The sequence below is a fragment of the Crinia signifera genome, unplaced genomic scaffold, assembly GCF_055691185.1.
Source record: "Crinia signifera unplaced genomic scaffold, ASM5569118v1 HAP2_SCAFFOLD_104, whole genome shotgun sequence".
Classification (NCBI taxonomy): domain Eukaryota; kingdom Metazoa; phylum Chordata; class Amphibia; order Anura; family Myobatrachidae; genus Crinia; species Crinia signifera.
In genome coordinates, this window is record NW_028141998.1 from 320038 (window position 1) to 345008 (window position 24971).

At 49.0% G+C, this 24971-nt stretch overlaps 2 protein-coding genes across 2 annotated transcripts in view; both read left to right on the forward strand.

The window, feature by feature from the left end:
- Positions 1 to 24971, forward strand: part of LOC146051641 (uncharacterized) — a 116903-nt gene that overhangs the window by 64077 nt on the left and 27855 nt on the right. The gene's annotated exons all lie outside the window — the stretch shown is intronic.
- The window catches only part of LOC146051634 (uncharacterized), a 184651-nt gene continuing 174673 nt past the window's right edge, over positions 14994 to 24971 (forward strand). Inside the window, exon 1 of the mRNA XM_083167899.1 lies at positions 14994 to 15337. The gene's annotated coding sequence lies outside the window, so the exon portion shown is untranslated. The remainder of the gene's footprint in view (positions 15338 to 24971) is intronic.

Here is a 24971-nt window from a genome sequence, read left to right on the forward strand (position 1 = left end):
CTAACAGCTCCTGTTCTCCAATGGGGTAATTCTTTTCTGCCGTAAGAAATATATTGGAGAAATATGCACAAGGGTGAAGCTCTGAATCCTCTCCTTTTTGCGAAAGGACTTGCCCCTACTCCTTCTGAAGAGGCATCGACCTCCAGGATGAAGGGTCTATTCACATCTGGCTGAAGAAGGATTGGGGCGGTTATAAAGGCCTGTTTTAGTTGTCGAAAGGCCTCAGAGGCCTCGGGCGGCCATTGGGCAGGATTTGGCCCCCTTTCGGGTGAGTGCGGTCAGAGGTGCTGCTATGGTGGAGAAATCTCAGATGAAGCGGCGATAGTAATTGGAGAAGCCAAGGAATCTTTGCACCCCTTTGAGGGTGGTAGGAGGCGTCCAATCTTGAATAGCATGAACCTTCTCAGGATTCATCTCCAACACGGTACTTGAAAGAATGTGACCAAGGAAGGGAACTGAATAGACTTCAAAGACGCATTTTTGCAAGCTTGCAGAAAAGCTGGTTCTGGCGAAGATGATTTAACACCTCACGGACGGTGTGCCGGCGAGTACTGAGATTGGGAGAGAAGATGAGAATGTTGTCCAAATAAACAACAATAGATACATACAACATGTCCCAGAAGATGTCATTCACAAATTGCTGGAAAACGGCAGGGGCATTGCATAGACCAAACAGCATGACAAGATATTCATAATGGCCGTCTCGGGTATTGAAGGCCGTCTTCCATTCATCCCCCTGGCGGATACGGGTCAGGTTGTATGCACCCCTCAAGTCTAGTTTGGAGGGGGCGTGACCACGGCAGGACGTGAGTGAGAGCGCGCGCCTGTCCTCCTCCGGGCACATCACTCCACGTGTATGGAGACTGCTCCGATTTAGCATCTGAAACCGTTGGTTGCAAAGCTTGAAACTATCGTGCTACCCGGCGAAATCCTACCTTATCGTTAGTGAAGGAGAGGACTCTGGTCCGGGCTACAGCGGGCTGTCTCTCCCCGCTTGTCTTCCTGCCTCCTGGTCACTGGACAGAAGGGCTGTGACGCCTGGTGTGAGCGGGCGCCCAGCGCTGTGACGCGCGGTGACGCGTGGCGGGGGGCCTTGGAGCTGTGGCTGAATCGTTGCCCGAAAGGGAGCTCTCCGGTGATCGGAGACGGAGGGGTGTGAGTGGATGCCCAGCGGCTGCTTGCGGGTGTGAGACGCAGTGGACGAGGGCAGTCCCCTCTGCCTGTCCAGGGACGCCGGGAGCCTGCGGGTGAGAGGCGCAGACACCGGAGTCTATTGTCTGCAGCAAGGTACCTCCGCCACGCCGCACATTTATGTCAGAAGGAGCTGGGAGGAAGCAGTGAGCAAGACTTCTCCGCCCAAGTATAACGGTGTCTGCTATTGCCGTATTTCGAGGTACCCTGGGCTTATAACTATCTTTAGGGCCCGATATTGCCAGCCCAGTACTAGCTTGGCTGGGAGCGGGGTTGGAGCATTTTGTGGACTGCTGCATGGACTGGGGGGGGACGGTGGATTGAGCCGGTGATTTTCTTGTTTTTGAAGGGGCCTCTGGCCGGAGCTGAGAGTGGGGCGGTCCTGGTTCAGGCACCCCCAAATAACATTTGGAGCAAGGGGATAAAAAGTCTGCAGTGCTACATTTTACCTCATCTCACTAACTCAGTTTGTTAGCCGTGAAAAAAAAAAAAAAAACGGGGGCTTACCCCTATCCCAGCCGGGACTTTACCCTTGCAAAATTTAAGTGTACTAAATTACCATCCAGTCTGGTTTAGGGGGGGGGTTCCGGGCACCTGCGAGCGAACGACAAGTGACTGTATTAAGGGCAAAAATGGGGAAAACGGGCCAGACAGCCACTGCAGCGAGGTTGGAGAAGTATGCTCGCTCTCAGGCGGGGAACAGTTCTCAGTCGCAATCTAGCACTCCGCTATCTACCCCTACCAAAGAGAGTAAAACCCCGGTGGTCCCTGAAGTCACGTTGCAACAAGTGCTTGAGGCAATTAATACATGTGAGACCCGCCTGGGTGAACAGATTAGCAAGGTCCAGTCTGATATTTCCTTGCTGAGGAGCGATGCTCAACTATTGCGTGAGAGAGTAACTGAGGCCGAGACCAGAATCTCAGTTGTAGAGGATCTGGTTGGCCCATTACAGTCCCAGGTCAAAGCCATGAGTGGCCAAATTTCTGAAATACGGTATAAAATGTCGGACATGGAAGGCCGTCTTCGACGGAACAATATTCGATTCCTGGGGTTTGAAGAGAGAATAGAGGGGGCAGCTCCAGAGAAATTCCTGACAGACTGGCTGTTACAGATTTTTGGGGACAAGGCTTTTTCAGCTCAGTTTGCTATTGAGAGGGCCCATCGGGTTCCCGGGCGGGCCCCCCCTCCGGGAGGTCCACATCGGACTCTAATTGCCAAATTCCTAAATTTCAAAGACCGGGATACGGTCTTAAGGTTGTCCAGGGACAAGGAGGACTTTGCATATAATGGCAGTAGGATTGCTGCCTTCCCGGATTTTCCTTTAGAAATCCAGAAGGACCGGGCAAAATTTAGGGATGTTAAATTTCGTCTGCGGGAGTTGGAATTGAAATATTCTATGCTCTATCCGTCCAAATTGAGAGTTTTGGCGGATGGGGCTACGAAATTTTTCTTCACTCCCGGGGAGGCGGCCAGGTGGCTAGATGTTACCTATCCTGGAAAGAAACAGGTCTTAGCAAGCTGATAACATGTTTTTCTGTGTTTTGATGCATTTATATTCTCATATGGATACCGCTATATATTTTTTTCTTAGATTTGTCTATGCTTAGACCTGTATAGAGGGCCCTGCGGAATGTGGGCGTGGCATCATGGCAGAGCTTGCTAGGCCCTGAGCACATTCCGTATGGGCACCTTGAATTATGCCTTGATTAAATATTTTTGAGGAGCGTTTCCTGTAAAAAGAAACAGGGCAACTGATGTGCGGCCGAGAGCTATTAGTACGACTGTTATTTATTTCTTTTTGTGTTTCTTTGATAGCTCTCGTCCGCCGCTATATATAAATCCTGAGAGTTGTGGAGTAGCAAGCTGATAACATGTTTTTCTGTGTTTTAATGCATTTATATTCTTATATGGATACCGCTATATATTTTTTTCTTAGACTTGTCTATGCTTAGACCGGTATAGAGGGCCCTGCGGAATGTGGACGTGGCATCATGGCAGAGCGTGCTAGGCCCTGAGCACATTCTGTATGGGCACTTTGAATTATGCCTTGATTAAATATTTTGGAGGAGCGTTTCCTGTGAAAAGAAACAGGGCATCTGATGTGCGGTCGAGAGCTATTAGTATGACTGTTATTTTTTTTTTTTTGTGTTTCTTTGATAGCTCTCGTCCGCCGTTATATATAAATCCTGAGAGTTGTGGAGTGGTGTGGTAAGGAGGGAAGGGGGCGGGCTTCTTTGGTGGTCATTAGTAAATTGCCCCCGGGGCGCATGTATCTGTGATAGGGTTGGGGCATGGTGTGGACGGGGAGTAGGGATTTAGGTATACCAGGGGGGTTGGGTATACAGGGAGGGGGGGGGGATGGGGGGGTTCTCTGTGTGTTTGTGGCTGTGTATGTGTTTTTGGTTTTTTTTTTATTATGTCTTTAGTCATAGCAGCTTTAAGAATAAACCCTCCGCTAAGTGGCTCTTACGGTGCCAGGTACTGTGGGCCGGGCCTAATGGGGTAATGAGTTCTTGTTGTAGAGGAGTTGATACGGGTAAAGTGAGGATTGTTATGTTTGATGTGTTCTAAATGGTTAAATTCTTGACCTGGAATGTCAGAGGCCTGAACTGCAAGATTAAAAGAGCTCTTGTGATGAAGCAGTGTAAGGGCCTAGAGGCTGACATAATATGCTTACAAGAGACCCACTTGACGAAGGAACGGGCGGGATCCTTAAAACGTCCATGGATTGGACATATCTTTCAGGCCCCCTTTTCCTCTTCCTCCCGAGGGGTAGCGATCCTCATTAAAAAAACTGTGGTATTTGAAGTAGGATGCGTTAAGATTGACCAGGGGGGAAGATTTATATTTTTGGAATGTGCTATTGAGCACGTGCGGTTCTGTATTTTGACTGTGTACATCCCACCCCCATTCTCCTACGATGTGGTAAGAATGGCGGTGGAATTTGCGACTTCTTTCCCAGAAAATTTAGTGATTTGCTTAGGGGACTTTAATAAGGTCCTCCAACCCCGGCTGGATAGATGGAACAGGTCCGAGAAGGATATAGATAGAGAAGGTAATAGGTTTTTTGAGTTCATCGAGGAAATAGGGTGGAAAGATCCCTGGCGGATGAGGAATCCTGAGGCCCAGCAGTTTTCGTGCTATTCCCCCTCCCATAGATCGTTCTCTCGGATTGATCTGATTCTTGTATCAGATCAAGCCCTTACTAAGATCAGGCATGTTGATTATAGAGCTCGTGGGATATCCGACCACTCCCCGGTGATAATGGAATTGGATTTAGAGACCCCGTTAGGGTTTAAGTATTGGAAATTACAGGCCTATTGGCTTGAGCAAATGGGTGACCTGGGTGGGTTCGAAACCATTATTGAGGAGTTCTTTGAGGGTAATGACGGGTCTGCCTCTAATAATTGTGTCTGGGATGCCTTTAAGGCCTACTTGAGAGGGGTTGTGATTAAAAAGATAGCTTTTTTAAAAACATCAAATCGTAAATTAGCAAAAGAACTAGAGGCCAAAATGATTCATTGTGAGAATGCATTTTTGCAGGCGAAAACAGATGTTGCCAGGTCTGAGTGGCTTGTGGCCCAGAAAGAATGGGTAGAACATCTTCAAGAGGTGACGTGTCGTAGGCTGGGGTTTGGGGCACATAAGTGGTATGCAAACTCTGACCGTACTGGGAAATTCCTGGCCCATTTAATGAAGCAGGAGAATCCCCATAACACTATTTCTATGATTGAATTAGTAAATGGTGATAAAGTAACTAAAACCCCGGGTATTACGGAGCTCTTTTCCACACATTTGGAGGAGGTCTACAGGTCCAAACTTAATCGGAGTATCGGGGAAATTGAGGATTATCTGTCCCGTATAGTTCTTCCCAGCTTAGAGCCTGCCTCACGGGATAGTCTGGAGGCACCTCTGCTACTAGAGGAGGTCAAGTTGGCGGTTAATTCTTTCCCAGGGGGTAAAGCCCCCGGCCTGGATGGTCTCCCCGGGGAGGTGTATCAAAAGTTCATAAATAACCTAGGTCCGCGCCTCCTGAAAGTATTCCAACAGATGGAACAAGAGGAAAGTATCCCCCAGTCAATGGCTGAGGCAGTAATTATTATGATCCCTAAAAGTGGGAAAAACCCTAACCGGGTGGACTCATACAGGCCTATATCTTTAATAACGGCGGATGCAAAGATATATGCCAAGATTTTGGCAACCAGACTTCAGACAGTAATACACCAAGTGGTCCACCCGGACCAGACTGGGTTTATGGTGGGAAAGTCCACCATGATTAATCTGAGAAGGGCATATACTTATCTTCAGGGGGTGGAGCTGGGGGGTCGGACGCCTTGCTCGCGTCTTTTGATGCGAACAAGGCGTTCGACTCAGTTGAATGGCCATTTCTGTGGGGGGTGCTGCGGGCGCTGGGGTTTGGTGAAAGGTTTATTAAACGGATATCATTGCTATATCAGGATCCCAAAGCTAGAGTGTCCATTAATGGGTATACTTCTCCCCTCTTCTCTCTCTCCAGAGGTACGCGCCAGGGGTGTCCTTTATCCCCTCTGCTGTTTGCAGTGGTGGTGGAGCCCCTGGCTTGCGCCCTTCGGGCGGCCCTGGGGGGAGGGATTGGGGGAGTTGGGCCCTGCAGGAATTTAGTTTCATTATATGCAGACGATCTTCTGGTGGGGCTGGCGGACCCCGGGGATCTGCCGGGGGTGATTAATTTAATCCAGGACTATGGGAGATACTCTGGGCTCACTATGAACTGGGGGAAATCTAATTTTATGTGGTTAGGGAAAAAAACAGTGTCAAGGCCAATGCTAGATGTACAGCTAAAGCAGGTGGAGAAATTTAGATATTTGGGAATAGTGGTAGCGAGTGAATCAGCTGACTTTATCTCTGATAACCTCATCCCTTTTATCCATGATCTAAAAACAAAGTGCAGAAGCTGGGCACGGCTCCAGATTTCACAAATTGGTCGGGTGAACCTGGTCAAGATGGCCATATTGCCTAAGTTTCTGTACATTGTTCAACACGCTCCTGTCTTCATAAAGGATGAACACTTTAGGAAAATCAAGAGTATTGTTTCTTCCTTCATATGGAGAGAAAAACGCCCAAGAGTTAGACTAGAAATTATGTCCCGGGATAGGGAAAGGGGCGGTTTGGCTCTCCCAGATTTTAAACTTTATTACATGGCCGCTCAGTTGGTCCAAATTTGCGCATGGGTCAAAGAGGAGGAAGTCCCTGACGAGCTACTAAGCCTGGTGGAGGGGGTGGATCCAGATTATTCGCCTCTACAGAGATTATTTGTAAGAGGGCTTCGTCGGGATCTCCCTCCCCTGATTAGCCAGGCGGTTAGGGTTTGGAGATGGACCAGTAAACTAACAAATACAGCGGGCATGGACCCAGACACCCCTATCTTTTCTTTGCCAGGTATGAGGGAACTTAAAGAACAGCAAGGTGGGAAAGTATGGCGGTTATATGGAATTACGAATGTGGGACAATGGTGCCAGGATGGGACTTTAAAATCCTTTTCTCAGCTGCAGTCAGAGTTTAGCATACCCAAAGAGGTATTTTTTAGGTACCTGCAAGTAAGAAGCGCGATGTCACAGGGTGGTAGACCAGGTGGTTGGGTACTGGAGGAGGCTCCATGCAAGGTCTTTATTAAGCAAATCACTAAAGGGAAGCGAATGTCTAAGGTGTACCGGTACCTACAGTCCTTCTCTCAAGCGGAGGAGTTGGGGGCCCTCCGTGCTAAATGGTCGGAGGATATTCCTCAGCTGGATGAGACTGGGTGGAGGGTGGCGATGGCAAGTCCCCGGCACTCGACCAATCTAATGAGGACACAACAGGTCCAGTTCAATATCCTTCACAGGATTTATATTACGCCGGTAAAATTGAAGAAATTCTCTGAGTCCGCATCAGATGATTGTCCTAAATGTAGGGGTAGGCCGGCCACATTTGATCATCTAATTTGGAGCTGTAGGGAGCTGTGCAGGTTCTGGGGGGAAATTAAGGAAACCCTAGTGGTACTGGGGGTACCGAGAGTAGGGTTAAGTAAAAGTAATTTGATCTTAGGGATCTGGAAAGACGTCGCAATAAATGGGGATTTGAAGTACTTGGTAAGAAGTATAGTGGCCCTCGCCAAAGTGATAATAGCCCGACGATGGCTGTCCCCACTGGCTCCCTGTTATCGGGAATGGGTTAACCTGACAAATCTGACCAGTGAACATGAAAAATACCTGCTTGCATCTAGAGGGACGCTCGATAAGTATCAGAGAAAATGGGGCCCCTGGAATAGATCAGGATTATATAGAGTTAGTTATAGTGAGGGGTTTAATATGTAGAGGGGGGGTGGGATTGGGGGGGGGGAGGGGAGGTCAGTCTATGCTGGGGATTCCCTTTTTTTTTTCTCTCCTTTTTTTTTTTTAATTTTTCTTCTTTTTTTTTTTGGGAACTAATAACAGGTAGGGAAAGGGCACGGGGGGACCTCGGATTGCTCCGCGGTCGGAGGTAGAGCCCCTTATACATATACTTGACCTGCACTAATAGGCACGTTCACATATACGATACACGGGCTCACAGTCCGCGTTTTAGGTGTAGATGGTTTAGTAGGGAAGCACAGGACGGAGCCACCAGTATTGGCGGACACCGTCTCTGCCTTTACACAAGGGCAGCAACAGGGGTATTCCTGCTGTCAGGGGTGGAGGACGGGAGGGGGGAGGGAATCTTGAAAGGGGCAGGGTATCACCTATTTTTTAATTCCAAGGACTAAAGTCACTAATCCCCATACTTGATGGGGAGGCATCAGTAATGGGGTCTTTCACTAGGCACCCTCCATATTCAGGGAACATATTAGGATTTTCCCGTTTTTTTTTTTTTTTTTATCCTTTTCCCTGGGGTCGACCTCTATATCTCTATCCCAATTCATCTCCCCCCTCTGTCATTTGTAAATTCGCGGAGGTGTGCGGGAGGGCATCGGGTTTTAGTGGGAAACGAGGAGAGAGTTTGGGAGTAGGAGGGGGGCGGGGGAACTGAGAGGCATACAATCTATATGTAAAGGTATGGGCAGGTCTACAAATGGGGGATTAAACCATGAGTATGGTGGAGGTTTCCATAGGAAGGTAGAATTATGTAGAGGAGCTATGACTATTTATGTTTGTGCGTAGTGTTTCATTATTGTCATTGTATTAATTTTCTTTTTGTCCTGTATATGTAAGCGGTGTTTGTATACTGCTTTACTGTCTTGTCTTTTTCTGAAAATGTGAAATGAAATAAACGTTATTAAAAAAAAAAAAAAAAAGAAAGTCTAGTTTGGAGAAGACCGTAGCCCCCTTAACTTTATCGAACAGCGATTTTTAATGGTGATGTCATCCGGCCCCTGGTAATCGATACAAGGTCTCAAACTGCTATCTTTCTTTTTGACAAAGAAGAAACCTGCCTCTGCAGGAGAGGTGGACGGCCGAATGAATCCCTTCTCCTGATTTTCTTGGATGTATTTTGACATGGCCTATGTCTCAGGTAACGATAAAGGATACGTTCTTCCCCGTGGTGGAGTCTTGCCTGGAATGAGATCAATGGGATAGTCCCATGGCCGGTGGGGCAGCAGAGTATCGGCACCTCCTTTACTAAAGACATCCGAAAAAGACAAATAAGGAGCTGGTATGGCTGAGGCAGAGAGTTCGGAAGAGGGTACTTGTGACTCACTCAGAAGGACGGGTATGACTCGAGATAAACAAGAAGAGAAGCAGTCTTTACTCCAGGCCTTGATCTCCATGGTCAGCCAGTCGACATGGGGATTGTGCTTGATAAGCCATGGCATTCCCAGAACTACAGCGTGTGAAGACTGAGGAAGGACCAAAAACTCTAACCTTTCTTGGTGCAGAGCTCCGACTTGAAGATGTACTGGTACAGTCTGAGAGATGATATGACCGCTGGAGATGTGGCTTCCGTCAACGGCTGTCAGGACCAAAGGCTGCTCTAATGGCTGGAGAGGTATAGAGAGCTGTGCAGCGATATCAGCCGAAATGAAGTTTCCAACAGGGCCTGGATGGACGTCTGTCCCTGAGGGGTACTCAGCATAACAGAAATGGTAGAGTCTATGGTGGATGGAGATGGTAATAACACTCCCAATCTAACCTCCCTCGTGGGGATTAGGAGCGGTCGTTTCCCAGACGGAGTGGACAAGAGGCCAGGAGATGGGAAGATGAGGCACAGTACATACAAAGATTGTCTCGATGTCGTCGGTTCTTCTCTTCGGGGGAGAGACGAGACCGATTTATTTGCATTGGTTCTTCTGTGGCAGAAGCAGTAGACGATCCACTTTTTACAGGAGGAGTAACAGCAGGAGTGGGACGATGTCGAAAGCGATCAGAGCGAGCTCTCTCCAGTTGCCGCTCTTGAAGTCGCAGATCAACTTTATTGCACAAGGAAATTAGGTCTGTCAGGGTGGTAGGTGTATCGCGAGTGGGCAATTCAGCCTTGAGGCGACCGGCTAGGCCAATCCAGAATGCAGAAATGAGGGCCTCTTCATTCCACCTTAAGTCTGGAACTGTACAACATATTGACCCACTGGTCTGCTACCTTGACGAATTCTCAGAATCTCTGTAGCAGCAGATGACACTCGACCTGGTTCGTCAAATATTCGCCGAAAGTAAGTGATAAAATCGTCATAATTGTTCAGCAGAGGATCTGCTCATTCCCAAAGAGGCGAAACCCAATTCAGGGCTGCACCAGAGAGGAGAGAGACAATGTAGGCTACTCGTGCTTTGGCAGTTGGACGATTGGAGGGTGAAGTGCACATTGCACTGATTCCAGAACCTGCGACATCCTTTAGGAGATCCATCATATTTGCTGGGAGTTGGCAAATGCAGATGAGGAGGGATAATAGACCCGGCTGGCGGCGTGGCAGGGGAACCTCCTGAAGGGGCTTGCGATGTTGCTTCAGCAACTGCTGGTGGAGGTGTCAGTGTTTGTAGGAATTGCGCCACTAGCCGCTGTGAGGATTCCAACTGTTCCAGACGAGCCATAATGCCTTGCAACACACCTGCCAAGGGTCCCTGATTTTCACCCGACGCCATCGGGTCAGTGCAAACTGTCACGGTTTAAGATTCAGATGGGGTCGTGTGATGCACAGGGACTGGAGACAAGGCAGTAGCAGTAGGGTTAAAATGAGCGGGTTTAATGAATGATGTCATACAGGGACTCAAATACTTCTTTGAGATAAAGGCAGGGAAAATAATAATAATGAGTAGCAATGATAAAGAATGTCCAGATAACAATGATGAGGAATGTCCAGAGTACAATGATGAGGAATGTCCAGATAACAATGATGAGGAATGTCCAGGTTATGCTAGGTACACACCAGGACGACTAGGGCCCGATCAGCACAATCTAGATCCAATTCCGATCAATCGGATGTAGATTGTGTGCTGATTGGGCCCTTTTCTGACCTGGTGTGGAGCGATTCCGATCCGATGCGCGGTCCCGCGGGTCGGTCGGTCGTTATTGAGATCCTACCTGCTGCAGGTAGGATCTCAATGACGACCATAGAACCGGGTGCGGGTCGCCATCGGATCGGACCCGCTCACGGTGCACATCGTGAGCGGGTCGTGCCCTCCCGCGTCATCGTGAGCGGGTCGGACGAGACACTGACGACCCGCTCACGATGTGCATCGTGAGCGGGTCGTCCTGGTGTGTACCCCGCATAAAGAAGTGAAAGGATGGCAACAATAATGGATCCGGAGACTGGAAGAATATGAGGAATGGCTGGGACCTGGGGATGCTGGAGACGGATTCTTGGAAGATCCAGGAGCGGGACCGGAGTCAGGAATCCAGGAGGTAGCACCCAAGAGTACCAGGGAGAAGCTGGTGACCAGCGTGACTGAAATGAGCGATGGGGTCAAATAGCCAATAGCAAGCTGACGGGCACAGCGGGAATAGCAAGGGCACAATGAGTCAGGAGCCTTCCAGGAAGTGCACGGCACAGAAGACTCTTTGCACTGACACTGAGCTACCTAGGCAGATCCCCTTTATGCAAAGAGGGCGGCTGCCATTGTCTGTCACACAGAAACAGGTGAGAATACCTGACCTGGCCCAATCCTCTGTTTGCCCACAAGCAAGATGGCGGAGCTGGCCTCCCAGCATCTATAGCGTTAGAGTGGGACCATGCTGCAGATTCCCATGCTGCCTTCCAACACTGCCGGACCTCTGCCTGCCGCCTCACCTGACATGGAGGCTGACAAACGCCAGCCGGTGGCGGACACAGGCGGGTGAGTACAGTACCCGCCGTGTACCACCGCGGGGGAGTGTGACATGTCAGTATTCCGATTGTCGGTGGTGTCTACATGTTGGTATATTGTCCATCGGCATTTGGTTGTGGGGAATCTGTCAATCGGTATTCCGTCCGCCTGCAACTTAACTACATACACTAGAGGTACCCATTCTTCTAGAATAGGCATATTAATACCTCATATGTTAAATTGTGTCTCGAGTTGGTGGGCATGCTGGTGAGTCTCTCAATAGACAGCCAATCAGTTGCAGCATTAGTATTTGCAATAGTGGCTGCCCAAAAAGTCACTTTAGCCTAGTATCAGCACCTAATCAGCCCTGTGTTACTTTATCTCTGATGATTGTGAAAACTCCAGCTTGTTATTTTGTATTGGGTAATTGTGACAATACCTTTAGTTTGCAGAGTCAGGAAGCACCAGGCAGGAGAGGTGCTTTCCCCACTCTGCATCCTTCTGGATGACCAGCCGCCGCTTGAAAAAGGGAGCAGAAGACACGGAGATGGCAATAGGCGGACCCAGCCATGGCTAATGAGAGTCCCAACACTGGGGAGTATGAGCCGGGTGCCCATTGCCAGGGAGAGGAAGCAAGAGACCCAGGCCGCCACTCTACTTGTGCTGAGGTGGGGCACACTGTCCCTGACTTTTACAACCCTTTCACACCCCATCTCCTCTTTTATTTAACTTCGCTCCCCTCTCCATTCTCACCCTTCCTCTTCCTGCTCCTCTATCTCTCATACCCACTTCTTTCCTCCCTGTCCCACTCTGATCGTCTATCCCTGGCACCTTCTATATCTCTTCCCCTTAACCCCTCTCTCCTACACAACTCTTTCTCTCCCTTCCTCTTCTGACATTCTATCTCACACTCTGGGGTATTTATTATAGTGGCTCAGTAGTGAGGTGAAGCAGGAGGGGAAAGCGACAAGATCTACTAAGATCTTGCCCGCCGAAGCGGGGAGTGCTAACTCCCCCCTCCGGCGATGCCTCCTTTAGCTGACAGCGCATCAGTTAACACTGACGCGCTGTCTTCTTCTCCCTGGCCGGCTGGACTGCGAATGCACGGGATCTCGCTACTCATGCGAGATCCCCAGCGCAGCTCAGCGCCACCAGCAGGGACAGCGCTGTCCCTGCTGTAGGCATAGGGCATCGCCGCCTGCAGCTGTCGAAGTCGATAGCTGCATTAGGCGGAATGGTCAGCGATGCTGACCGTTCATAAATCAGGCAGGAGGCAGGCGCGCACTACAAAAAAACCTGCCTTACACCGCCGCACGTAAGACACCCGCTCAGTGGGTGTCATAGATCAGGGGAAGCGCCATCCCCTGCTTTAGCGCATAGGGATAGCGCATATGCCCCGGATCACCAGTTAATAAATCTACCCCTCTGGGTCATACCCCTTCCTCCTTCTCTCGCTGTTTCCTTCATTCCCTTACCCACCACCCTTCGTCTTTCTCTTTTTCTTTTGAAAGTCCGTACACAGAGCCATTGTGGCTATCAATTTTTACTATGTATTCAAAATCACATAGCAAATAGTCAAAACGCACTCTGTTTGCCACATCTCTACATAAAAATCCTGATGCAAGACACCGGAATCTAAAGTAGAAACAGACTGTGCAGTACAACCTAGATCTACTACTATGTTCTCCCGTGTGCCATCCCTCCCTGCTGGCCGAATCAGTATCGGCAGCAACCACATTGCTCCATGTTTACACAGCTATAATGTATCATACAGGGCAGATGGAGCCCGGGTTATAGCCAGGGTTGCCTACCTGACCCTCCCCTTCAGGGAGAAAATGCTTTGTTCCTGGACCCTGGTAAAATATGATTGCCGTCACCTGTGGGGAGCTAGGTAATTGGTAAGAAAGGTGTCACCACAGGTGATGGCAATCATACATTACCAGGGAAGTCCAGGAACACAGCATTTTCTCCCTGAAGGTGAGGGTCGGGTAGGCAACCATGGTTATAGCCCTGACATTACAGGACACAAGTGCTCCGGTTCCTGCTCTAGTCTAGTCTCAAAGCAGGCGGCAGCGGGGCTATAAATAATGCCGTCATTGTGTGTCTGGCAGCGGCAGGGAGTGAGATAAGTGCTGGGGTCGGGCAGTTTACATACCCTCCAACTGTACCGATTTAGCCGGTACAGTACCGTTTTTTAAACGGTCTGTACCGGCTAAATCTTAGTGTACCGAATGTACCGGTTTTTGGGATCCCTCGGTGGTGACAGTGCGAGTCGGGTGGGCACTGACGCTGTATCGTCCAGTGCGGGTTGGGTGGGCACTGGCACAACAAGCTGGGCCACAGAACGGTAACTCCTGCTGCTCCAGTGTTGCCGCCTTCTCCTCCCCCCGCACGCCCGGGACCGGTGCAAGCTTCAGTCGCCGCGCGTGTGCTACGTCGCTTGCTCTGAATGACACCCAGGCCAGTGCAGGAAGGGAAGCGCTGCTTAGTCAGTATAGGGCTTTCTGTGCAACTACATGTGTGGGTGTATCGGTTAGTTTCTCGTCGTGGAAATGATCCTTCACTGCAGCCAGCCACTCTTCTCCCTGTGCTGCCTGTGCGCACGGCAGCACAGGGAGAAGAGTGGCTGGCTGCAGTGAAGAAGACTGAGCGGCGCTTCCCTTCCTGCACTGGCAGTGCAAGCGACGTAGCACACGCGCGGCGGCTGAAGCTTGCACCGGTCCCGCGCGTGCGGGGGGAGGAGGAGAAGGCAGATGAACTGGTAAGACCAAGTGGGGTGTCTTGGGGGGGTGGATGACTGCTCCCACTATAACACTACTTCCGTCTCCTTTTCCTCAACTTAACTCAGTAGTCGCATCTGCTGGCAAAGTTTTGCGAACTACAAGTCCCAACATGCACTGCTGGCCACTTGGAGCTGGGGATCCACTATAGTGGTGCTGTTATGGAACAGCAGATGGGGAACTGTAGAATGACATCCGATGCTGGCTGAAAGGGGAGGTCCACAAGCAACAGGACCAGGGACATCATCAGCATAGGTAACCTGGGTGGGTACATATACATGGGGTGTAGTAGTTGGTGCACAGTACCATACCCACCAACTGTACCGATTTTGCCGGTACAGTACCGTTTTTTAACACTGTACCGGCAAAATCATTTTATACCGAATGTACCGTTTTTTTTTAGATGAGACTTTATCCCGCTGTACAGTCACACGGCCGTCTAGCCCCACCCCGTTCGGTCTCCTCCTTCTCTCCAGCGAAGTAGCGAACATCGCTGGCTGTCATGCTTTGCACTCCACAGGTCATCATGTCTCTTGCTATTCTTAAATGAAGTAATGTCAGTCACTTCTAGCGGCGGCTGGCACAGGGGCTTGGCATGATGGCAGCAGGCATCGTGGCTATGGTATCGATGCAGAGGTTGGGAGGCCGGTCTGGGACCCCCACTGCTTGCTCCCCTGCAGCTGCATGTACGGTGTTCATTGTTCCACTGCAATATGCACGCACTAGATCACATTCAGTTTTGGTAATTTCCCACCGTGCACTGGCCCTGAGGACGTGCACCGGAAGTACGGATGGGGAAGCACTTGCTGGGCAGGAAGGGGCCCTGTGTGGGACCAGAGGATCATGGGACATCCCACACCGCCGCGGCCATTATTGCTGTCCAGCCACATGACCTGGTGACGTCAGGAAGAGACGAGGTCGGAAACCTGCTCTGTGCGCCTGGGGGATGAGAGAGAGCGAACATGTGTCCTCGCTCAGTCTCCTCCCCCTCACCCGTGTCCCCGCCCAGTCTCCTCCTCACCCGTGTCCCCGCCCAGCCTTCTCCGTCGTGTGCTTTCCATCCCACGCCCACAGGTCTCAGAGGCAGCAGCGGGAGAACGCGTAGAACCGGGGTGAGGGAGTGTCCGGCGGCGAGTGAGGTGAGCGCTGAGCATGGAGCTTCTGTATGTACGGTACAAGCACACTGGGGGGCTGGCTGCAGCTCCGGCTGCTCAGACATTGATCTGTACTAGTACGTGCCTATGTTTTACCGTACACGTGACTATCGGACGTCGCTGGGGAATCGAGCGTCGATGGTTTCCATCGATGGCAGCACAGTCTCTGAGTGATATTAAAGCATCGTCTGGTTTTTATCCCCTTTGTATCCTCCCCCTACGCTGGCTGTATGTAATATGACGCTTAGATGTTGATAATCGGTCCAAAAGAGAATACATTATACGAATGTATAATAAGGACTCAGCTAAACCGTACGATTCCCTCTGTGTTTGTACAAGTACGTGCTGTAATGCATATTTTACTCTGAATTGTGGGCTGGGTGTTATCGGTGTATAGATCCTAGCAGCGACCAGGGGCTGCTGTGATGTTGCCCTCGCCCAGCTGCTGTCACAGTGCCTGTACACTGTAGGGATGGGCATCGATGGCAATACTGGAACCACCCATCGATAGTAAAACATTGACCATCGATAGTTTTACCTATCATCCACTTTCTTTGACTGACTAGCCCATGGAAAAATCAGAATGTGAGGCATATTGGGCCTGATTCAGATTTATTATATACTGTAAATCAGGGGTGTCCAAACCGGTCCTCGAGATCTACCAACGGTCCATGTTTTCCAGGTTACCTAGCTGGTGCACAGCTGCAGTCATTACTGTCACATTTTAAAACCTGCTGCATTCAATCCTACTATAGATCCACAGGTTGCCTGGAAAACATGCACTGTTGGTAGATCTTGAGCACAGATTTGGCCACCCCTGCTGTAAATAGTCTACTAGATAATCTGTCATTTGTTTCACCCCCTCCTGGTGTCTACACTGTAGCATACCTTTGTATTAATTCCCATTAATACCATTTGCAATGTCACTCCATATACCCCTTTCACACTGCACCTAGAACACAGGTAGCTGCCAGGTTGCTGATGTGACAGCACCAAACCTAATGCTGTGTACACACGGGGGAGATATATTGCTCAGTTTCTCCTGTTCATCAGCGACCAGAGATGGTCGCTGATGAAAAAGAAACTGCCGGGGGGAGCCCGGCAGTGGTAATCAGCTGGTCGCAGGAGCATGTTCCTGCGACCAGCGATCACCACAGGGGCAAAAACGATATATCGCTGGTTCACACTCCCATTGCGGGCAATATGGTCGCTCAGTGACCATATTTCCCGCGATTTTGGACAAAATCGCCCCCGTGTGTACGCACCTTTATTACTGTTCCTTCTAGCACAATGGTTTCCAAACCTGGTCCTCAAGTACCCCCAACAGTGCACATTTTCCAGGTCTCCACACAGAGGGGCAGATGTACTAACCCCCCCATAGCGCTTCTCAAATAGCGGGTCCCGCTTCTCCTGCATAACGAGGAGAAGCAGACACCCATTATTTGCTAATGTATTAACCCCCCCCCCAAGCTGATAAGGAGAGCCGTTATGCCCAGCGTTAACGGCTCCCCCTGTGTCAGTGCGCTTCCCCCCCCCCCCTGTCCGGCTCTAATGGGCATGCGTGAGATCACGCAAAAACCGCAGGATCTCCTGCGCAGCCCGAGCCAGAAGCAGGGCTAGCGTTGTCCCCACAGTGGGGGATAGGACAACGCTAGCCCTGAGCTGGCGAAGCGGCCGGGGTGAATTAACACCTTGAAGGCTGTTAATACATCGCCCCGGCTGTTAATCCCTGGGGGGGGGGGGATTGCAGGGGACAGCCCCGCCAAGCGTAACTCGGCGGGCTGTCACTAGCGCACGTTAGGTGCGCTAGTAATACATTAGCATAAACGTAATCCTCCCCCAGTTAACCAGCGTTAAGTGCATTTTTGCACTTAACGCTGCTTCGTACATCTGCCCCACTATCACAAGTGACATAATTAGCTCCACCTGTGGATTTTTTTAAATGTCTGAATAATGAGTGCACCTGCTGGGTGACCTGGAAAACATGCACTGTTGGGGGTACTTGAGGACCAGGGTTGGGAACCACTGTTATAGGACACTGCGGAAAACAAAAATATGGTATAAGAAGCTGGCCGTGTATATCATCCAGATGGCACTGTATAACGCTTACGTACTATTCCGTTCTACCAGCCAGACGGGGACATTTATGCACTTTCAAGAGGAAGTCATAAAGGGCCTAATATTTGGGAACCAGCAGGCAGAGAGCCCCAGTACTTCTAGTACTGGCCCCCGTATTGTATCAGAGCAGCATTTTCCTAACGAAATCCCCTCCACTGGAAAAAAGGGCAGGACACAAAAAAGGTGCAAAGTTTGCTATAAAAAGGGAATACGAAAGCAAACTATTTTCCACTGTGAAACTTGCCCCGACAAACCCGGCCTATGTATGAAGGAGTGCTTTAAAATATACCACACATCTATGGATTATTAGGTTCATCATTTCACCGTGCTTCGGGGGTCTTGCTAATGCGACATAGCACCCACCATTCATTCCACCAGAATCTGTGCTGCAAAATCCAAATATCACTCCTTCCCTTCTGAGTCCTGCCATGCACCCAAATGGTATTTTTTGGTCACATATGAGGCATTGCCGTACTCGGGAGAAATTGGGGCACAGATTTTGGGGTGCTTTGTCTCCTTCATTCCTTGTGAAAATGAAAAATTTTGAGCCAGAACTGCATTTTTGTGTAAAAAAATTTAATTTTTCATTTTCACAGCCCAGTTGTACCACAATTGGTGAAACCCCTGGGGGTTTGAAATGTACACTATACCCCTAGAGGAATTCCCTGAGGGGTGTAGTTTGCAAAATGGGGTCACTTGTGGGGGGGTTCCACTGTATTGGTGCTTCGGGGGTCTTGCTAATGCGACATAGCACCCACCATTCATTCCACCAGAATCTGTGCTGCAAAATCCAAATATCACTCCTTCCCTTCTGAGTCCTGCCATTTTTTGGTCACATATGAGGCATTGCCGTACTCGGGAGAAATTGCGGCACAGATTTTGGGGTGCTTTGTCTCCTTCATTCCTTGTGAAAATGAAAAATTTTGAGCCAGAACTGCATTTTTGTGTAAAAAAAATGTAATTTTTCATTTTCACAGCCCAGTTGTACCACAATTGGTGAAACCCCTGGGGGTTTGAAATGTACACTATACCCCTAGAGGAATTCCCTGAGGGGTGTAGTTTGCAAAATGGGGTCACTTGTGGGGGGGTTCCACTGTATTGGTGCTTCGGGGGTCTTGCTAATGCGACATAGCACCCACCATTCATTCCACCAGAATCTGTGCTGCAAAATCCAAATATCACTCCTTCCCTTCTGAGTCCTGCCATTTTTTGGTCACATATGAGGCATTGCCGTACTCGGGAGAAATTGCGGCACAGATTTTGGGGTGCTTTGTCTCCTTCATTCCTTGTGAAAATGAAAAATTTTGAGCCAGAACTGCATTTTTGTGTAAAAAAATGTAATTTTTCATTTTCACAGCCCAGTTGTACCACAATTGGTGAAACCCCTGGGGGTTTGAAATGTACACTATACCCCTAGATGAATTCCCTGAGGGGTATAGTTTGCAAAATGGGGTCACTTGTGGGGGGGTTCCACTGTATTGGTGCTTCGGGGGTCTTGCTAATGCGACATAGCACCCACCATTCATTCCACCAGAGTGTGTGCTGCAAAATCCAAATATCACTCCTTCCCTTCTGAGTCCTGCCATGCACCCAAATGGTATTTTTTGGTCACATATGAGGCATTGCCGTACTCGGGAGAAATTGGGGCACAGATTCTAGATGAATTCCCTGAGGGGTGTAGTTTGCAAAATGGGGTCACTTGTGGGGGAGGTTCCTAACTTTTAGCATCTTATGGTGCCTAGAAACCTACATGGTGCCTAAAAAATAATCTCATAAAAAGGAGGCTCCAAAATCAAGTAGGTGCTCCTTCTATTATGAAGCCTGTGGTTTGGTCAACGTGCACACTAGGGCCACATATAGGATATTTATGAAAACAAAAGAATTGGGGGAATCAATTTTTAGTCACATTTCTCTAGTAAAATCTACTGTGTTCCTTAGAAAAATGTATTAAAATTGAAAATCTGCAAAAAAAATGAAATTTCACCTACACTTTGTTTTAATTCCTGTGAAACACCTAAAGGGTTAACAAACTTCCAAAATGCTGTTTTGAATACTGTGAGGGGTGCAGTTTTTGAAATGGCATCATTTATGGGGGTGTCTCACATACAAGTCCCTCAAAGTCACATCAGAACTGAACTGGTCCCTAAAAAAATCAGTGTTTGAAATTTTCTTGAAAATTTGAGAATTTGCTATTCATATTTTAAGCCTCCTAGTGTCCAAAAAAATTAAAAAGAGGTTGAAATAATGATGGCAACATAAAGTAGACATATGGTCTTTGTTAGTTATTAACTATTTTGAGTGGTATGATTATTTGTCTCACAAGCAGAAAATTTAACATTTTGAAAATTGCAAAATTTTTAATTTTTTTACGACCTTTTGGTATTTTTCACAAAAAAACACAGACTGTATCGACCAAAATTTACCACTAACTTGAAGTACAATGTGTCACGAGAAAACAATCTCAAAATCACTGGGATAAGTAAAAGCAAAAAAAAGTTATCCCCACTTCCCGCTGTAACTCACCCAGGCACAGTGCCGGCTGGGTGATCGACAGTCAGATTTGGCTGCTGATTTGAATAGCCCATGTCTGATCCATTCCAAAAAAAAGAATGTCAGAATGGATCCCACTTCAAGTGAATATATCCCTACGTCAGATTGGAATTGAGGTTTTTTCTCAAGTCTAGCACCAGTTTGTATAGCAGACCCAATTGCGGCCCGTGCTTTCACTTCAAGTGGCCTGAAGCAGGCAGAGCATCAGACGCGGGACGCACAGCACAGGACACTAAAGGCGAGCGCGGGTCCCCACCTTTAGTGCAGCAGTGAGGAGGTTCCGGTCACCACAGTTAGGTGTGTTTGGCGTCTTTCGGGTGAGTATGCATCCAACCCCTGCTTCTACAATTGTATATCACCCTCCTCCGCAATCACAAGACTTAAAATAATAAAATTTTCTCTAATCCATATGGGATATTGGGGATTTCATCATAACGTATGGGAGAAGAGAGGTATCCGCAGGAGACAGGCACATAGAAGCTCTTTCACTGGGTGTACTGGCTCCTCCCCTTTACTTCCTCCCACAAGACCAGTTTAAGAAAATGTGCCCTCAGGAAAGGGTGCTCACTGTGAAGCTCCAGGGAGTTTTTTCTTCAGTTTCATTTCTTTATTACTTGGGGTCTGCTGTTTGGGCTTAAACAGCATTCCTGCATCCTGGGAAACCAGGGGAAGGGTTCAATTGCCGACCTTTTCAGGTACCGAATTGACCCTGCTGCAGGACCACTGTCCTGAGAGGGTGTTTGCCACCATGGTCGCTTAGGTGTCAGCATAGCTCACCCCCAGCGTGCCACACACTCCTGGTTCAGCCCGAAGACATCAGTGGTGAGTATGACCCGGGGTTCCCTCAGTGGGCACCCCGGTATGTGATGCGGCAAGATGGCGGCGGCGATTGCAGTGTCCCTGCACAGGGACCGTGCAGCCCCACCACAGACTGGATTTAGGTGCTGCCACTGTACCCCAAATGCAGTTCACCGCATTAGGGCATATTAAGCCCATTTTCCAGTACAAATAAATGTGTACCCCCCCCCAGCCCTATTTCAATGGGCGCGGCTTACTCAGAGCGGGACCTGACCTCTGAGAGCGCCAAATTAACAGCTTCCTGCTTCTCTCTGGGCTCTGTAATAGCCATTATCCACCTCCTGGGACACTCCAGGAGAGGGAGTTCTGCAGCAGTGACAGCACAGGTTTTGGGCACTTTTAACCCTTGTGAAGGGTTAATAACTGCAAGTATACATATAATCCTCTATGGTTTTATGTCTGTTACCAGCTCTCTCCAATCTGAAGGCTAGGTTGTTGGTGTACAGGTCCCCCTTAGCAGGGTTCGCAAATACGCGCTATAGCGCGTATTTTACCCTAAAACGGCCACTGGGGACTCAGTTTTGCAAACTGAAGGGGTCCCCGAGGACGCGCTGAGCTGCGCCTGTGAGCCGCCGTTAGCCAATCACAGCAGCGGCAGCGCCGGGACCCAATCATTACACAGTGGCCGCCCGGCAGCCAATCATTGCTAGTGCGCGCCCTGCAGTTACTAAAGCCGCGCACCCTGCCATTTGTGAGAGCAGGTTCACGGTCAACGAGCAGGTTCACGTGTCTGTGCGGCTCTGCATCCTTCTGTCGCCCCCCGTCCATTCTGCTGCTGAGAGCGGGGGACAGGATGCGATATGGCTGTAACAACTGACAGCCACTCTCGGCATAAGAGGTGAGCGGGCTGTCAGCCCAGTGGGGGACTGGATGTGGCTGGAAGAGCTGACACGCTGCTCAACTCAAAGCAGCGTTTCAGCTCTTCTAGCCACATCCAGTCCCCCCGCCTTGCAGACTGCCCGCTCACCTACTCTTTCATCAGCTTTACCAGCCCCCCCGGGGCAGCGAGCAACAAATGCGCCCCCATCCCTGTGGCAATCAGAATAACCTCCCCCCCCCCCCCCTGGCAACCAGAATAACCCCCCCCCCCCTGCGCCAACCAGAATGTAACCCCTGCAAGCAGCATGTAACCCCTGCAAGGAGCATGTAACCCCTGGCAACAAGCATGTAGGTAAGCAGCACTTATTTGCTATAATACATACTGGGCATTACATTGTGTGCTATAATACATACTGGGCATATCGGTGTGTGCTATAATGTGTACTGGGCATAACTGTGTGTGCTGTAATGTGTACTGGGCATTACTGTGTGTGCTGTAATGTGTACTGGGCATTACGGTGTGTGCTATAATGTGTACTGGGCATAACTGTGTGTGCTATAATGTGTACTGGGCATAACTGTGTGTGCTATAATGTCTACTGGGCATTACGGTGTGTGCTATAATGTGTTCTGGGCATAACTGTGTGTGCTATAATGTGTACTGGGCATTACGGTGTGTGCTATAATGTGTACTGGGCATTACGGTTTGTGCTATAATGTGTACTGGGCATAACTGTTTGTGCTATAATGTGTACTGGGCATAACTGTGTGTGCTATAATGTGTACTGGGCATAACTGTGTGTGCTATAATGTCTACTGGGCATTACGGTGTGTGCTATAATGTGTACTGGGCATAACTGTGTGTGCTATAATGTGTACTGGGCATTACGGTGTGTGCTATAATGTGTACTGGGCATTACGGTTTGTGCTATAATGTGTACTGGGCATAACTGTTTGTGCTATAATGTGTACTGGGCATAACTGTGTGTGCTATAATGTGTACTGGGCATAACTGTGTGTGCTATAATGTGTACTGGGCAAAACTGTGTGTGCTATAATGTGTACTGGGCATTACGGTGTGTGCTATAATGTGTACTGGGCATTACGGTGTGTGCTATAATGTGTACTGGGCATTACGGTGTGTGCTATAATGTGTACTACTATGTGACCACACCACTTCCCCAATAAAAACATGCCCTAAATTTTTAGCGCGTGCCTCCGGCGCGCACTGTCCCTGTTTTCGGGTTTATATAGTTTCTAGTATACGTGTATCTTTATAAGAGTGGACCAACGGTGTGTGCTATAATGTGTACTGGGCATTACGGTGTGTGCTATAATGTGTACTGGGCATAACAATGTGTACTATAATGTGTACTACTATGTGACCACACCACTTCCCCCCCAAAAAAATGCCCTAAATTTTTAGCGCACGCCTCCGGCGCGCACTGTCCCTGTTTTCGGGTTTATATAGTTTCTAGTATACATGTACCTTTATGCAAGTGGGCCAATTGATACTTACCCCCCCAACCCACATGTGCCATGCTGGGGAGAAGGGGAGAGGAGGCTTTATTCCGTTAGGACCCAGAAAAGGTCCGGTAGGACCCCAATTTTTAGAAGTGAAGGGTCCCCGGGACCCACTTTTTTGGGTGGTTTTCGCGAACACTGTCCTTAGTGCCCCAGAGTCCTACCCACACGCTTGTTAAGCTACCCATAGCTGTAATTCACATTCGTAATTCACAGTGCATTACCTGTCACATAGTGTGCTTATTGTACACAAATCACTGTGTGTGTGTGTTCAGGTTTGTTCCCCCACCATGGTCAGGAAGATGATCTGTATGTTATGCAGTGTGAAGTTTGCACCTGCTTCTGTCACTTGTTAAGCTTGTATTTCCCCAGTGTTCAGTGGTGTCTCACCCCAGCTTAGTGGGAATATGCAGTCTGCCTCTCAAGAACCAGACTGGGCTAGTTCCATAAAGAGCATGCTGCAGGATGTGTCCTCTCAGTTGGCTGCAAACACTGCCCAGACTCAGTCAGACAGGATTTTTCTGTCCTGTCAGCCAGAGGGGATAATTTTAACCCCTTCTTCCACGCACCTCCGTAAACGGGGCGCAGAGGCTCTCTACTGATTCAGATGAGGAGCCAGCAGTTGGGGATGATTTAGACGAGACCTCACAGGACTCACAGCCTGCACTTACAGTTGCTGAACCACTTATTATGGCCATTAGGGATGTTTTAGACCTCCCTTTAACGGAGTTTGTAGTGGGGAACCATTCTTTGGAGCCCAGAAAAAGCAGCCTATTGTTTATCCAGAACAGGCTGATTTGTAGGACGCATTCAGGGCGGCTTGGAAGTCCCCAGAACAACATTTTGTTGTGGACACGTCCTTATCACGTTTGTCCAAAAAGGTGGTACTACCGGTACCAGGGTCCTAGTCTCTGAAGGATAGCTCTGATAAAAAGATAGAAGCTACCCTTAAGGCTATTTATACCGCTAGCGGCGTATGTCAGCGGCCGGTTCTGGCAAGTAGCTGGATGGCTAAGGCCATCCATACCTGGGCCTCCCAGATACTGGAAGGTTTGCAGGGGGGACATGACGGTGGTGCAGGTTACACAGAAACTGGGCCAAATCCAAGATGCGGCCAAAATGCTGTGCGATGCACAAAAAGAATAAGGTGTGTTAAATGCATGCAATTCAGCCATGGCAGTCTCCAGTTGCAGAACCCTCTGGCTACGCCAGTGGGCGACTGACGCTGATTCAAAGCGTAGCATGGAAAAACTCCCTTATACAGGGGACAGATTGTTTGGGAGTGAGTTAGATGACCTTATTTCCCCGTCTACTCCCACTGTACACCGCCTGCCCTTTACGGGTTCGGCGCAACAGTCCTTTCGGGCCAAAAGATTACGCCAGAAGGCGAGAGGTGGCTCCAATTCGCAGAGGGGTTCTCGGACAAAGTTCTGTAAGGCCGCAGCCCAGGATCGTAGCTCCGGAGCTACCACATCCAAGCCCTCTGCATGACTACCCAGCACCACCACGGGTTGTAAAAAGAAATCTTGCCAGTGCTGGCTGAATGAAGTTTCCAGATGGTTCAAGATTAAAAATACAATAAATTTATTAAATATACTAAAATATATAATATATAAATATGAAAATAATCCACAACATAGCCATAAAACTTAGACTAAAGGATGGGGAATGTCACAAGAGTGACATATAGTGGTATCAATGGAATATGGCAACCTTAAAAAGGTATCCAATGTTATTAAATGTTCCAGAT